The 13381-nt window shown below is 44.6% G+C and overlaps 1 protein-coding gene across 7 annotated transcripts in view; it reads left to right on the plus strand.

Annotated features, from left to right (window-relative positions):
• The window catches only part of TANC1 (tetratricopeptide repeat, ankyrin repeat and coiled-coil containing 1), a 229345-nt gene that overhangs the window by 42265 nt on the left and 173699 nt on the right, over positions 1-13381 (plus strand). For all 7 annotated transcript variants that reach the window (XM_041721675.1, XM_041721670.1, XM_041721674.1 and 4 more), the window contains exon 2: positions 11063-11173. The gene's annotated coding sequence lies outside the window, so the exon portion shown is untranslated. The remainder of the gene's footprint in view (positions 1-11062; positions 11174-13381) is intronic.

The raw sequence follows: 13381 nt of genomic DNA on the forward strand, positions 1-13381 counted from the left end.
AGGGAGAAGCAGGTTCCCCACTGAGGAGTGAGTGCAGCTCGGGGCTCGGTTCCGGAACCCCGGGATCACAACCTAAGCCAAGGCAAATGCTTAACCAACCAGGTGCACAAGGCACCTTTAGGATCTCTTTTTATAGTATAAGAATGCAAATGGTTTCATGCATAAATACAAGACAGTATAATAAGGGGTATAGAGTAGAGATGAATGGGGTATAGTGAGAGCACAGGGAAAATTGAGACCTCTGATCTGGAGTGAACATAAGGTGGTACAGTCATGAGGGGGTGAATAGGAGTTGTCTAGGCAGAGTAAAAAGGTATTCTGGGTTGAGAGAGACCTGATAAGGTCTCTAATAAGGTAGTTAGGATCTGGGTTATAAATGTTAGAGATAGTTTTATTCCAAATAGGCAACCTGGGGCTTTAAAAGTTATAGAAATTGCCAAAAACATACAAGTAGTAAGAATATAATGAACTGATATATATATATAATGAAGAATACAATGAACTGATATATATATATATGTGTATATATATACACACACACATATATATATACTGATCAATTAGCTTCACAAATACTAACATGTAGCCAACCTTGTTTTACTAATCCTTCACTGGTTTTTATGTGGTTAGAGCATTTTTTTAAAAGAGATTTTATTTATTCATGAGAGACACAGAGAGAGAGAGAGGCAGAAACACAGGCAGAGGGAGAAGGAGGCTCCATGCAGGGAGCGCGATGTGGGACCCTGGATCAGGCCCAGGGCTGAAGGCGGCGCTAAATTGCTGAGCCACCCGGGCTGCCTGGTTAGAGCATTTTAAAGCAAATACTGGACACCATGTAATTGTAATTGTAAAGAGTTTGGTATGCTTTCTAAATATAAGAAAGATCCCCCCCATGCCGTTATCACATAATATAGTTAATTCCGTAATGTCTGTCCAACACTAGTCTATATGCAGATGTCCCCTATTAATACAGGTTTTTTTTATTTTTTAAAGATTTTATTTATTAATTTGAGAGAGCGAGAACACAGGTGAAGGTGAGGGGCAGAGGGAGAGGAAGAAGCAGGCTGTCTGCTGAGCAGGGACCTGCTCAATCCCAGGACCCTGAGACCACCACCTGAGCCAAAGGCAGATGCTTAATGTACTGAGCCACTCTGGAGCCCCTTAACACAGATTTTATTACTTAAAGGGAGCAGTTTCATTATCTAAAAGATTCATTTTTTTAGCATACCTAATTTTTCAGGGATGTTAGATAAATGGGACGTTACTCCCATATCATATTTTTATTCGTTTCTTTAGAAATGTTATACACTTTATTTGGTCTTACTTCTGATTGTTTTAACTCAGACTGGCCCTGATGGAGAGCTGTGCCTTATAACTTTTTATATTACTTATTTGTCACATAGCAAGGTCTATTCGGGGATATGGAAAACATTCAAAACTCTGAGGACTAGATTATAAATGGTTTAAGGATAGCCTGACCAGCTCCTTTGGTTTTGCTTCAGTTTCTAGCTGTCAGTGATTAATTTATGGGTTGGAAGTATGGAGTTCATTCTACATATAATATTACTCTCCAAGCCTTTGAAAGCTCTTTCCTAGCATGGCTTCTTGACTTGGACCAGCTCAGTGTCCATACTCACCTGCCAGACTTGTTGCAAACTCCACAGGCTCAGCATAATCCTTCAGAGGTTGGGTTGAGTTACCTCCATTTTGATGCTTTCCTCAACTACTTCAGCCTTCTTTGGTTCCCTGACCCCTCTGTATTCTTCCTATCCTATACTCTAGCCTTTAATTATATGCTAATCTATGTCATATATACTTCTCTTGACGTAGGCAATATGAAGCAGTCAAAGGGTTGGGAACTTTGAAGCCAGCATAATATAAATTTCAGAGCCTGTTTCTTCTTCTTCTTCTTCTTCTTCTTCTTCTTCTTCTTCTTCTTCTTCTTCTTCTTCTTCTTCTTCTTCTTCTTTTTTAAAATTGTGGTGGTAAAACACACACATGTACATAACACGAGATCTACTCTCTTAACAAATTTTTAAGTGTACAGTAGAGTATTTTTAACTGTCGGCACAATCTTGTACAGCAGATATCTAGGACTTTTTCATCCTGCATGACTGACACTTTACACCCAATGAACATTTCCCTATTTCTCCCTCCCCTCAACCCCTGGTAACCAGCTATTCTACTTTTTGCCTTTATGAATTTGACTACTTTAGATACCTCATATGAGTTGGAATCATACACTATTTGACCTTCTGTGACTGGCTTGTTTCACTCAGCACAATCCTCAAGGTTCATCCATGTCTTAGCATGTGACATGATTTATTTCCTTTTTTAAGGTTTAATAATATTCAATGTGTGTATATACCAGAGTTTCTTTATCCATTCAACCGGTTGAGGCTCCTTCTACAATCTTGGCTATTATTAATAATTCTGCAATGAACATGGAATCTGCAAATCTCTCTTTGGGATCCTGACTTTAGTTCTTTAGATAAAAACCCAGAAGTGGGGTTGCTGGATCGTGTATGTTTGTATAAATATACGTTTGTAGGGACACCTGGGTGGCTCAGTGGTTGAGCGTCTGCCTTCAGCTCAAGGGCATGATCCTGGAGTCCCAGGATCAAGTCCCACATCGGGCTCTCTGCATGGAGGCTGCTTTTCCTCCCTCTTCCTGTGTCTCTGCCTCTCTGTGTGTCTCTCATGAATAAATAAATAAAATCTTAAAAAAATATATAGGTTTGTAATACAGAATTTGTGTTCCACAGCATACAATGGGTCCTCTCCTGTCCAGAGTCATTGGACAAGACCCTCTTGTTCATGTATTTCACTATACTTTATCACAGGTAGTTAGTTAGTACTTCCTTTTTTTTTTTTTTTTAAGGTTTTGTTTATTTATTCATAAGAGACACACAGAGAGAGAGAGGCAGAGACACAGGCAGAGGGAGAAGCAGGCTCCCTGTGGGGAGCCCAATGTGGGACTAGATCCCAGGACCCTGGGATCATACCTGAGCCAAAGGCAGATTCTCAACCACTGAGCCACCCAGGTACCCCAGTACTTCTTGCTTTACTGACGCCTTACTGTTTTTGACCATGAGTTTAGTAACTTTGAGAATTATTTTGAGACAGAGTCATCATTTTCCAAAAAGAAAAAAAACCACAAGCTTTGATTCACTGGTCACTCACAGCAGCTGTGTCATTGAGGAAGTGTTGACACTGCTTTTGGCTTTTAAATGACTGTGTGTTATTCCTTCCCAGGACTGAAAAAATTGCAAGGTTGGAATTTTCAGGATTGTTAACAAGATCAAAAAGCAAAGATACGAAACCAAGGGGGAAATGTCTTTCTATAAAATAGTGGTGGAAGGCAGAAAATGTTAGAATTCTGTAGAAAATGATAGGTATTGCAAAAATAAGCTTTGGCCAGAAAATGAAGGTTGCAGTTTTTCATGTCATTTTGAATTGGGATATAGTTTAGCCAGCTAGAGTTTTTAATGTTGTCTGTTTTTGTTTTAATTTGTTGATAAAAATATGCATATAAATTTAGCTTTGCTAACAGGGTTTTAGAACATGACTTGATTTCTTTGGAGAGAAGACCTACCTGGTTATTTTCATATTTGTAATTTTAGTAGCCATAAATGTTAGCTTTGGAGTTGCTTGTAAGAAGCCTTTGGCTCCCCTCCACCCGGGGAAGACACAATTGTGGCCATTTCTCTAATTTTCCTCAGGTTTCACCTTAGGACTAGTGAATGAAGCTGCTGTGGTTTCTGCATACCCACCATGTTCAGCATGGGCACATTTTTCTCAGAGGAGATGTGTCCTGTTTTCTCTTGCTTTGTTGATGTTTTGTTGCTGGCATTTTCATTTCTGATAAGTTCAGATCCAGATCTTGTGACTTGTGTTCTGGCCCGGGGACCCTCAGCTTTTTGTGATCTGAGTCATTTCCTACTGAGGCCCAGTTTGGGCCTGGAACTCCCCACCCAGGGGTGGAAGACATGTAGTGGGGCAACAGGCCTTCTGTTTGCAGCTGGGAGGAAGTCTTGTATGCCAGGAGGAAAGAACAGGGGTCTTGAGTGCTAGTGGCCTGGCAGATGGGTGGTCTGGAGTGGCCCAGCACATCAGAGTAGCCCGACATGAAGAAGACCTCTTTGGTCTCTTGGAGGATTGCCAAGGGGAAGGAAGCATCTCAGCCCCCAGAGACTTGCAGGTTATCAGAACTGAGCTAGAGGGTGAGTTAGGCCTGGGGAATGCAGGAGAAAGAAGTCGAGACTGGACACAAGATCAGGGCTGGTTAAGTAGCAAACGCAACTTGGCTCAAACTGTTTAAATCTCTATTGTAGGGGCCCCTGAGGGTGGTTCAGTGGTTGAGCATATGCCTTTGGCTCAAGGCCCCAGCATTCGGGATCCTGGGATTGAGTCCCGCATTAGGCTCCCCTCAGGAGCCTGTTTCTCCCTCTGCCTGTGTCTCAGCTTCTCTCTCATGAATAAATAAGTAAAATCTTAAAAAACAAACAAACAAACCTCTATTCTAGAAATTCCCCCTGGATTGAGCCAAAGAAGGAGGGTGGGGTGAGGGTCAGGAGGCCTCAGCGGTGGGGGGGAAGGGCTGTAGAAGCTGGAAACAGCAGACCAGGCCAGGATGTCCCGACAACCTTGACCTCCACCCTCTTAAAATAGAGAGGTTCTCAGTACCCTGGGTAGGTCATTGTAGCCTGTTTGTAAAATGAATGGGTCTGAGTGTAAGGGACACATTCAATAATGAGCTTGAAACAAAACTGAGAATTGCTTTTGTGAATCTGGAAATAAATTTAGTTTTTAACTCTGTTTAGATAAAAGAAATAAAATTACTCAAACCAAGTGTAAACCATAACCTTTTATTATGGTACTACCAGTTACATTCATTAAAGTACTTTCTTTACTAATCCCAAAGCAAATGCTATTACTTATCAAGACAAAAATATGAAGCTGTGCAATAATCAGTTCTGAATAGATAAATGATTGAAGCCATTTGAGACTAGGTAGCTTTTAGATGAAGGAAAAACTCATCCTGACCTGTGTGGTTCAGATACGTACATGCAGTGATGCAGAATTTATTCCTTGGCTCTATGTCTCATATAGATTAGATTCTAAGATAAACCGAGGCTTGCCCCATTGATCATAGAATCCTAATGTTTAAACTTAGGTATTTTTAACTTCTTAAGGAAGCAGGAAAATCAACATCTTTAAAGACTGTAGAAATGCTTGGGCTTATGTTATAACTACACTGGAATTAAAATTTAAAAAATGAAATGCTTGGGGTGTTTTAAGACACACTTATTTAAATCTCCCCTTCCTTAAGATGATCTGGGCTTCTAGGCAGAGGGAACTGGCACAGGGTCAGCAGGCATCAGCTGTGAGAGGCAGAGCTGGGGGGACATGGTGTCCATACATGGTATGCCTCCGCTCCAGGAAGTTTAAATCTGGTAAGGAGCTTAACTTACAAATACCACAAGGAAAGGAGCAGTGCAAGTGTGTGGCAAGGGTGGGAGTAGGCAGACAGAAGGTTCCCCGTCAGCATGGCAATGCTGAGGGTTATGTCCCTGCCTTTGGAAGTCTGTCCCGGTATTCAGTAGTTTTGGAGACCTCCTAGAAGCAGCACATGGTTGGATAGTTGGATACAGTGTCTGTTTTTATTTTTAAGAACATGTGGATCTTTGAGACTGAGCTTGGCCACGTGGGCATCTTCTCTCCTGATAGAGTGGCTTGGAGACCCACTGAAAATGAATCTTTTCTTAGTGCCCCAAATCATCTTTCAGGGCCACTGATTGTGCTGTTTTGAAATGCCCCCCCCCCTTTTTTGTGTGTCCTTGGATACTTTGGGGATTGAAAGTCTATTTAAACTATAACAACCTGTAATGTACTGTTTGGGATCTTATAAACTGTCCCTGTCAGTCATTTCAGGGCTGTCATTGTGCCTTGATCTAGCAGTTTACCCATCACCCTCTTAATTCACGGTGACCTGGGAAACCAAATATTTCCCTCCCGTAAGAATCCTATCTAGTAAAATAGCTCTCGGGGAGGGCTTGTGAAAGAGGTGTCGGATCGAAGTGGGGCGAGGCTGGGGAGTTCTGAGCTGTGTGTTTGTGATTTGAGCTGTCTGAAGTTTTGCAGGTTTTGGCAGCTGCAAGGACTAAGTTTGGTTCCTAGCTGCTTGCTGGGTAGTTGAGGTTGCTAGCTCATGACTCCTGTCCCCTCCCTTCATGTCCCCACTAGAGTGTCACTCTTTTCTCCTACCCACGCCTGAAGCGATTTTGCTATGGAAAGGAGAGAATGAATGTTTTCTCTGGGACAACGAGAAGAAGGTGAATGGAGGAAAACCCGGGGCTGAGGCAAGGGTTTGATCAGTCAGGCACTATTCTCAAAACCCAAGATGTACCCAGCCCTGTGGAGGATACAGAGGGATGACGTGGACCTGCCTTCGAGAAGCTTAGCGTGTGGTTGGGAGAGAGAACTAACAGACCCAAAATCCTAAGGCGAAAGTGCTAGAGAAGTTTTGCTCTGGGGGTGGGTGCAGCGAAGAGTGACTTGAGTCAGGAACCTTGAGCCAGCTGTGCTGGGTGCAAGCGGTAGTTGAGAAAGTGGTCGTCACGCAGTGACGTTGGAGAAAGCAGCTACCATGGAAGACTGTGACCCGCATGAGGAAGCGGCAGACGTTATGGAGAGACTTAGCAGCACATCTGGTGAACCCGTTTCAAAGGAGGAATGGATGACTGGTTCACTGACTGTTGTGTCTGTGTGGCTGATTAAAATGCAGACTCTTGGGCTCTACTCCAGATAGTACGATCCCCTTCTTATGTGGTCTGGCGTGGTGTCCAGGGATGCCCAGGTCCTTCTGGTACAGTGGCCTGCAGGACGTGCTTGGGGGAAATACTGGTAAAGGATGGATTAGGCAAAGCTGATTAATTCTTTCCACGAGAGACAAATTAGGAAGGAGGCATCCAGGTTGGGCTGCCTGATTTTTGTCACTGTTTCAGAAGGACGGGTCGAGAGCAGGTCACGGAAGGGAGGATAGAATTAACTCCTCAACTGGAGACGGTATTGCTGCAGTCCTCATCCGTCACCCAGATACCCGTGTTCTCCCTCTTACCCACTCACTGTCACCTCGAGGAACATAACGATGCTAATTTAAAATCATGTCTGGGTTCAGCCCTTGTGTGAGCCAGCTGGTTTTAAGCCTAGGGAAGCTCTGTTTTTGGGGCGATATAACTCCAGGAAGTGATCCTGTAATGAGTGTGTGCTTTGTTAGATTTGGTGAGCGAGGAAATACAGATCATCAGATAAAAACAAAACAAAACAAACCTGTTAAATAGTGTTATTAGAAGAACCAGGGGAAATCATGGGGGTAAATACACTTCAGTAGATTCTTCACGTTGGAAAACCACCGTATTATAATCACGTCTTGCATAGCAGACACCTGACCTGGGAATGGTCTTTACAGATGAGCTTTGGATTGCTACCTCTTTCTTGCCTGAAGGCAGAGCTGTGCAGGGTTTACTTGGGGAACGACCCAGGCTGTCCCACTCCTGCTTCTCCTTGAGGGAGTGTGCTCTGCAGGCCACACCTTGCACCCACTCCAGAGATCACCACCTGCAAGTTACTATTCACTTCAGCTTCCTCCAACTCTATCCCTGGTCCATGTGTTTGACCTTCCACCCCCCTTTTTAAGCATAAATATTTCCTGCTGCCCCCACACCATCAAGAAAAAAGAAAACACTCTGGGGATAGGGCAGGGGCAGTGGTTCATAATCCTGGCTATACCCGAAGATCAGCTGGTCAGCTTTATAAAGTATCAGCATTTGAGCCTCATCCCCAGAGATTCTGTTCTCATTTCTCTGCGCATCAGAACTTTTAAAGCTCACTGGGAAATTCTGACCCGGTGGTTAGGATTGAAAGCCACCTCGGTGTAAGTGAGGTGGAATGATACTAGCAGTACCTGTGTCTCAAGGAAAATGGAAGCTGCAGGATTTGAAATGAAAATAGGTATTTTAGAATCATGCCTTTTGCTGCTCCTGCCCCAAATGCATGCAAAGTCCCTAGGCGTCTCCTTCTCCCTATCTTCCTTTATTTAAGCCTGCTTTCTATTAAGCACTGGCATTCAAAATGAAACAAAACAAAAACGAGAACATTCTTCTCCTCGCTTTAGCATTTTGGTGGCATCGTTTTTCCACTCTATGCAGTTGACTGTGACTTGTGCCCCCGTGAACTCTCCGGACGCAGCAGGCTGTGACCTTCCTCACCTGTCTGGGCCTCATGTTCTGGTGGAGCGGTTGCGGTGCCACAGAACCCTGTACAACCAGAGGATGTGGACTGTCACACGGAACCAGTGGTCACACGCTTTGGTCCATGAACACACACAGTAGTCTTTGTTTTGTGGTGTGAGGAGGCCCACTGCTAGGGTTTAGGGAGATAGCTGAGAGATAATAACTTTTTTTTTTTTTTGATGAATACTTAACTTCTGTTGAATAAACAACTTGGGAGGCTCTTTTTCATTTTTGAAAAAAGAAAAAAAAAGTAAGAGTGATGACCAGAAAAAGAGTGATGACCAGAAAGTAAACCAGTAAGTAAATTCTCAAAAGCATTTTAAGGTGTTTTTTTTTTTTCTTTTTTTTTTAGGAGCCAATTAGAAATTAGATCTGCAAATTAAGACCTAGTGATTGGCAGTTGAAGGTTTTCATTCATCTGGTCTCTAAATTCCCATGTGTTAGATTCCAAAAAATTCTTCCAGTAAATGTGCTTTGTTGTCTTTGAATTTTACATGAAAATATTTTGTGGCATAATGCTTGTTTTTTAAAACTTTCTTGGGCCTAAATTTTGGATTATGCATTGAAAGTGAGTGGAGCCCTTCGAATGGAGGAATACCGAAACAAAAACAAGTAAAAAGTAGAAAGTTGCCCTTTTTAAAAAATCTAATGTAACATTGATTCTGAAGGACAAAAGGTGAAAACTCGAGGTATAGTTTCTGTTCTGAGTTTGGGGAGGTGAGTGATCTCGCTGCAGTTATAAGTAACTTCTCAAACACCACTCAGAGTTCCTCTGGTCTCGTTGACCTCCTTTTTTCCCTTCTGTAATTACTGAATATGGCCCTTAAAACCCATGTAGGACCAAATACAGAATCTAAACTCTGTGATCTCATCACCACAAAAACAGGCTGTAGGGACAGTCCTTCTCCTTGCAGGAAGCCGCCTCCCCTTGGGACCTCTGTAAGTCTGTAATTTATAGCGGTGCCTTTGTAGTCTTGAACTCAGAGAGGAACCCCCCCGCCATCCTTACAGGAGGAGTGTAACAGATGGGTGGCTCTAGGTGGAGAAGGGCCAGAGGGAAAGCAGGCGTGTGCGCACCTGTTACCGCTGGCACTTTAAGGGCGCCCACACATCTGTGGATCCTTTGGGCAGAGGGCCTGGGCCACAGGCGGCACGTTGTGGGGCGTGATGGGCAATCCCTTCATACTCCAGGTGTGCTTGGGACGAGTGCGAGGCCTGCCTCTTCCTGAGGTGTGCTCTAAGAGAGGATGTTGGCTGGAGATGGATTCCCTCCCTTGCTGCCAGAACCCTCTGAAGAAGCGGGGGATCCCTTTTATGGGCGAATAACAGGACGCCCTGAGACACCCAGGGAGCTGCTGTTCACCAGCTGGTGCGGTCCTGCAGCGGGTGCCTGGTAGTACCAGGGCGGTCAGCAACCCCGGGGGCCCCGAAGCCTGGCTCATCTGCAGGCTGTCGCTGAACGCCAGAGGAGGCCCTTTCTGGAGGAAACGTTTGACCCCAAGTGATCACCTGGTCCGTGCAGGTTTCTCCGTGTCCTTCAGCGAGATTCCTGGGGCTTCTGAAGTGGTGGGACGCTTGAACCTACACGCCGCGGCTGTCCCTGGCTGCCTCCCAGAGAAAGGCTCGTGGGTGCCGCTGCCCCGCCTGCCCGTGGCTTTGCCAGCCGAGGAGGCGTGACTGCGGGGATTGGGTCCCTGGGGGCTCGAAGCCCCGCAGCAGTGCCCCGAGGGCAGTGACTTGGACCGAGCCCGAAGGCCCACGAGGGGCCTGGCAGAGGGACACCTCCGGGGGAAATAGGCCGAGTCAGTCACCGGTCACCGGGGCCCTCTTCCTGGAGTCCTTCACTCAGCAAGCTCCTGCCTCCTCTTGTGACAGAGCAGGAGGTGGGTGGGTGGGGGCAGGTGAGACCAGCCCTGGGGAAACTGGTTGGAGGGGAGGACAGGAAGGAAGTGGATGCTGGCGCTCAGGTCCCGGACAGGCTTCCTGAGCCAGAGGAAGGCCTGGGAGGGCCCCACGGGTGGGCCGGGCGTGCAGGGCGCCCCTGAGCTGTGCTACGATGACTTCGTTTCCAGAGGGGGAGAGGGGCGCCGCAGGAGCTGTGGGACGGGCAGTGTGTTCAGGAGGGGTGAGCGGGAAGCCGGGGCCTGTGAGGAGCGTGGCAGGAGATGGGGGAGCCCTAGGGAGGTTCTTGGCTCCTTGTCTTGAACCTTTGAAACGTTTCTTTGTGTCCTGGGCTGCAAACCTGTTAGTATCACTTAAAGAGAAAACCAAGAGAGAGAGAAGTAAACAAATACTCGAGTACCTGGCTCCAGATGAGGGGCTTTGGTAAATATAACCCCTGCCCCTGTCAACTCGGATGGAGGGCGTCGGAAGAAAGAATGAATTTTCTTGCTTTTGCCAACTGGTCACCTTGCTTTCCCCTCTGTTAAGAGGATGCGTGTGCTGATGACTCTTTTCTCTCCATCACGGCTTTGTCGGGAGTTTCATGGAGGTTGTAGCTGGTTTAAAATGATTATTTTTTTTTTTAGATTTTATTTGACAGCATAAGCAGGGGAGGAGCAGAGGGAGAGGGAGAAGCAGATGCCTCTCTGAACAGAGAGCCCAGTGCGGGACTCGATCTCAGGACCCTGAGATATTAAGACCGGAGTCGAAGGCAGCCGCTTAATTAATTGACCGAGCCACCCAGGCGCCCCAGCTGTAGCTGGTTTATAAACTCTCTGCTGCTTGTCTCCTAGGGCGAGTGTGCTCACAGGTTTTCTTTTCTCCAGGTCTCTTTCTAGGTTTCTGTGGTCAGCTTGTCCAGAGGAGCTTTCTGGGTTCCCTCCCGAGTGAGACCGCCTCTCTGTTGTGCAAGCACGTGGAGTCTGGGGTGAGACAAGGTGAGTGGGGCGCATAGAGAATCATCTGTCCACTGACAGATCCTTTTTTCAAAGATGAATTATTCTCTGAAAATTTTGAGGCTTTTGAAAGTAAATTGGGTTCTTACTCAGATTTAAGGATCTTAAAAAAATCTGGTGTCTTAATTACTGTGTTAAAGCATGCTTATTAATAGGGATGCTTCAGTACATTTTTTTTTTTTTTTTCAGAACTCTTATTTTATTGTAGTCATTTCAAGATTTGGGATCTCTCTATGGTTCCTAGCCCAGTACTGAAAACATTTAGTATGTGTTGCGTGAATAGCTTGATAATATTGACAGTTCACAAAACAGAAGTCCTGTTAACTTATTCTGACTTGTGTCTTTGCCCTTCCCTGGGTTTATTTTTCTCTTCTTTCTTTTCCTTCTTTCTTTTCCTTCCTTCTTTTCCTTCCTTCTTTTCCTTCCTTCTTTTCCTTCCTTCTTTTCCTTCCTTCTTTTCCTTCCTTCTTTTCCTTCCTTCTTTTCCTTCTTCTTTTCCTTCCTTCTTTTCTTCCTTCTTTTCCTTCCTTCTTTTCCTTCCTTCTTTTCCCTTCCTTCTTTTCCTTCCTTCTTTTCCTTCCTTCTTTTCCTTCTTTCTTTCCTTCCTTCTTTTCCTTCCTTCTTTTCCTTCCTTCTTTTCCTTCCTTCTTTTCCTTCCTTCTTTTCCTTCCTTCTTTTCCTTCCTTCTTTTCCTTCCTTCTTTTCCTTCCTTCTTTTCCTTCCTTCTTTTCCTTCCTTCTTTTCCTTCCTTCTTTTCCTTCCTTCTTTTCCTTCCTTCTTTTCCTTCCTTCTTTCCTCCTTCTTTTCCTTCTTCTTTCCTCCTTTTCTTTCTTTCTTCTTCTTTTTTTTTTTTTTTTAAGATTTTATTTATTGATGAGAGACACACTGAGAGAGGGAGAGACACAGAGGGAGAAGCAGGCTCCCTGCAGGGAACCTGATGCAGAACTTGATCCCAGGACCCTGGGATCATGACCTGAGCTGAAGGCGGGCGCTCAACTGCTGAGCCACCAGGTGTCCCTCAAGGAGGATTTTTTTAGTTGTATGGCTTTAGGAACTTTAGGAAAGCCGCTACTCTTCTGTACTGTGGTTTTTCTGTACTGCAGTTTTATATGTAAATTTTTGAACAAAAATACCTACTTTAAGGGTTTTGGTGAGGCTGGAGGCTCATCTGATGGGCAAAACTTTTCTGTTCACATTGTGAGTTGCATTCTCTATCTTTAATGTGTGGTAGTTAGCAGGGCTTAAATATTCCCTTTGCTTTAAAGAAGAGCGTTGGCTGAGAACTGGGTCTTCAGTCCCATCTTAAGTGAGCACAGCTTGGAGGATTGTTATTTATGCTCAGCTGCTCACAGTTGAGGCTGCAGAGCAGAAATTCCCGGGAGTTCTGGATAGAATGGTTGAGGCCTCTGAAGACTGCCCTGTATTCCTTCTCTCTGGGTGTTGGAAGGAGGACCCATGGGAGACGGGAATCAGGTTATAGCTGCTTCCAAATCTCTGTGAGTTCTTGAAACGTCCATGTAAGATGCAGGTGCACTCTGCTAGCTGTCACGTGTGGCTTGCTGGCAGGATGTCCCATTCTGCACTCCCCACTCCTGCCACGCTTTGCTTGTTGTAAAGAATGCAGTGGTCACAGTGCCCCTAAAATTTTGGGCGACCCTGCCAAAAGGTAAAGCTGCTCAGCAGGAGTGTGGCTGGGGAGTACCCAGCAGAACCTAAGGTGAAACTTTAAAAATTAGAATACTGGGACCCCCCCAGGTGTGCTGAAGTAGAATTTTGGGGATGAGGAGGGAGTCCTTGCTCTATATATTTTTTAAAACTCAAAAGAAGATAGTATATCACTTCTTGAAAAATATTTGTATGTTGACCAGACTTAAAAACAAAGAGACTCTTTCTTAGCCTGAGCAGATGTTTGGGGGAATTATTTTTGAACTCTACTAACTAGTTTAACCAGTTCATACAGCCAAGCCAAACATTCTCTTGTACCATAATTTGCATGGTAGAACCATTTTATAACTTTAAGTTAAAATTGCCTGGGACAACACTCTATTGTTGTGAGTATACAAGGAATGAGAAAAATGACACTGAAGATCAATTTTCTAAGTTTATCTTTTTTTTTTCCAATTTTCTAAGTTTAATAAGAGTTATGGCTTATTTAGAAATCCAAGTGGAAAACTGCTTAAATGGAATTTC

The sequence above is a fragment of the Vulpes lagopus genome, chromosome 11 (genome assembly GCF_018345385.1).
Source record: "Vulpes lagopus strain Blue_001 chromosome 11, ASM1834538v1, whole genome shotgun sequence".
In the NCBI taxonomy this organism is placed as follows: domain Eukaryota; kingdom Metazoa; phylum Chordata; class Mammalia; order Carnivora; family Canidae; genus Vulpes; species Vulpes lagopus.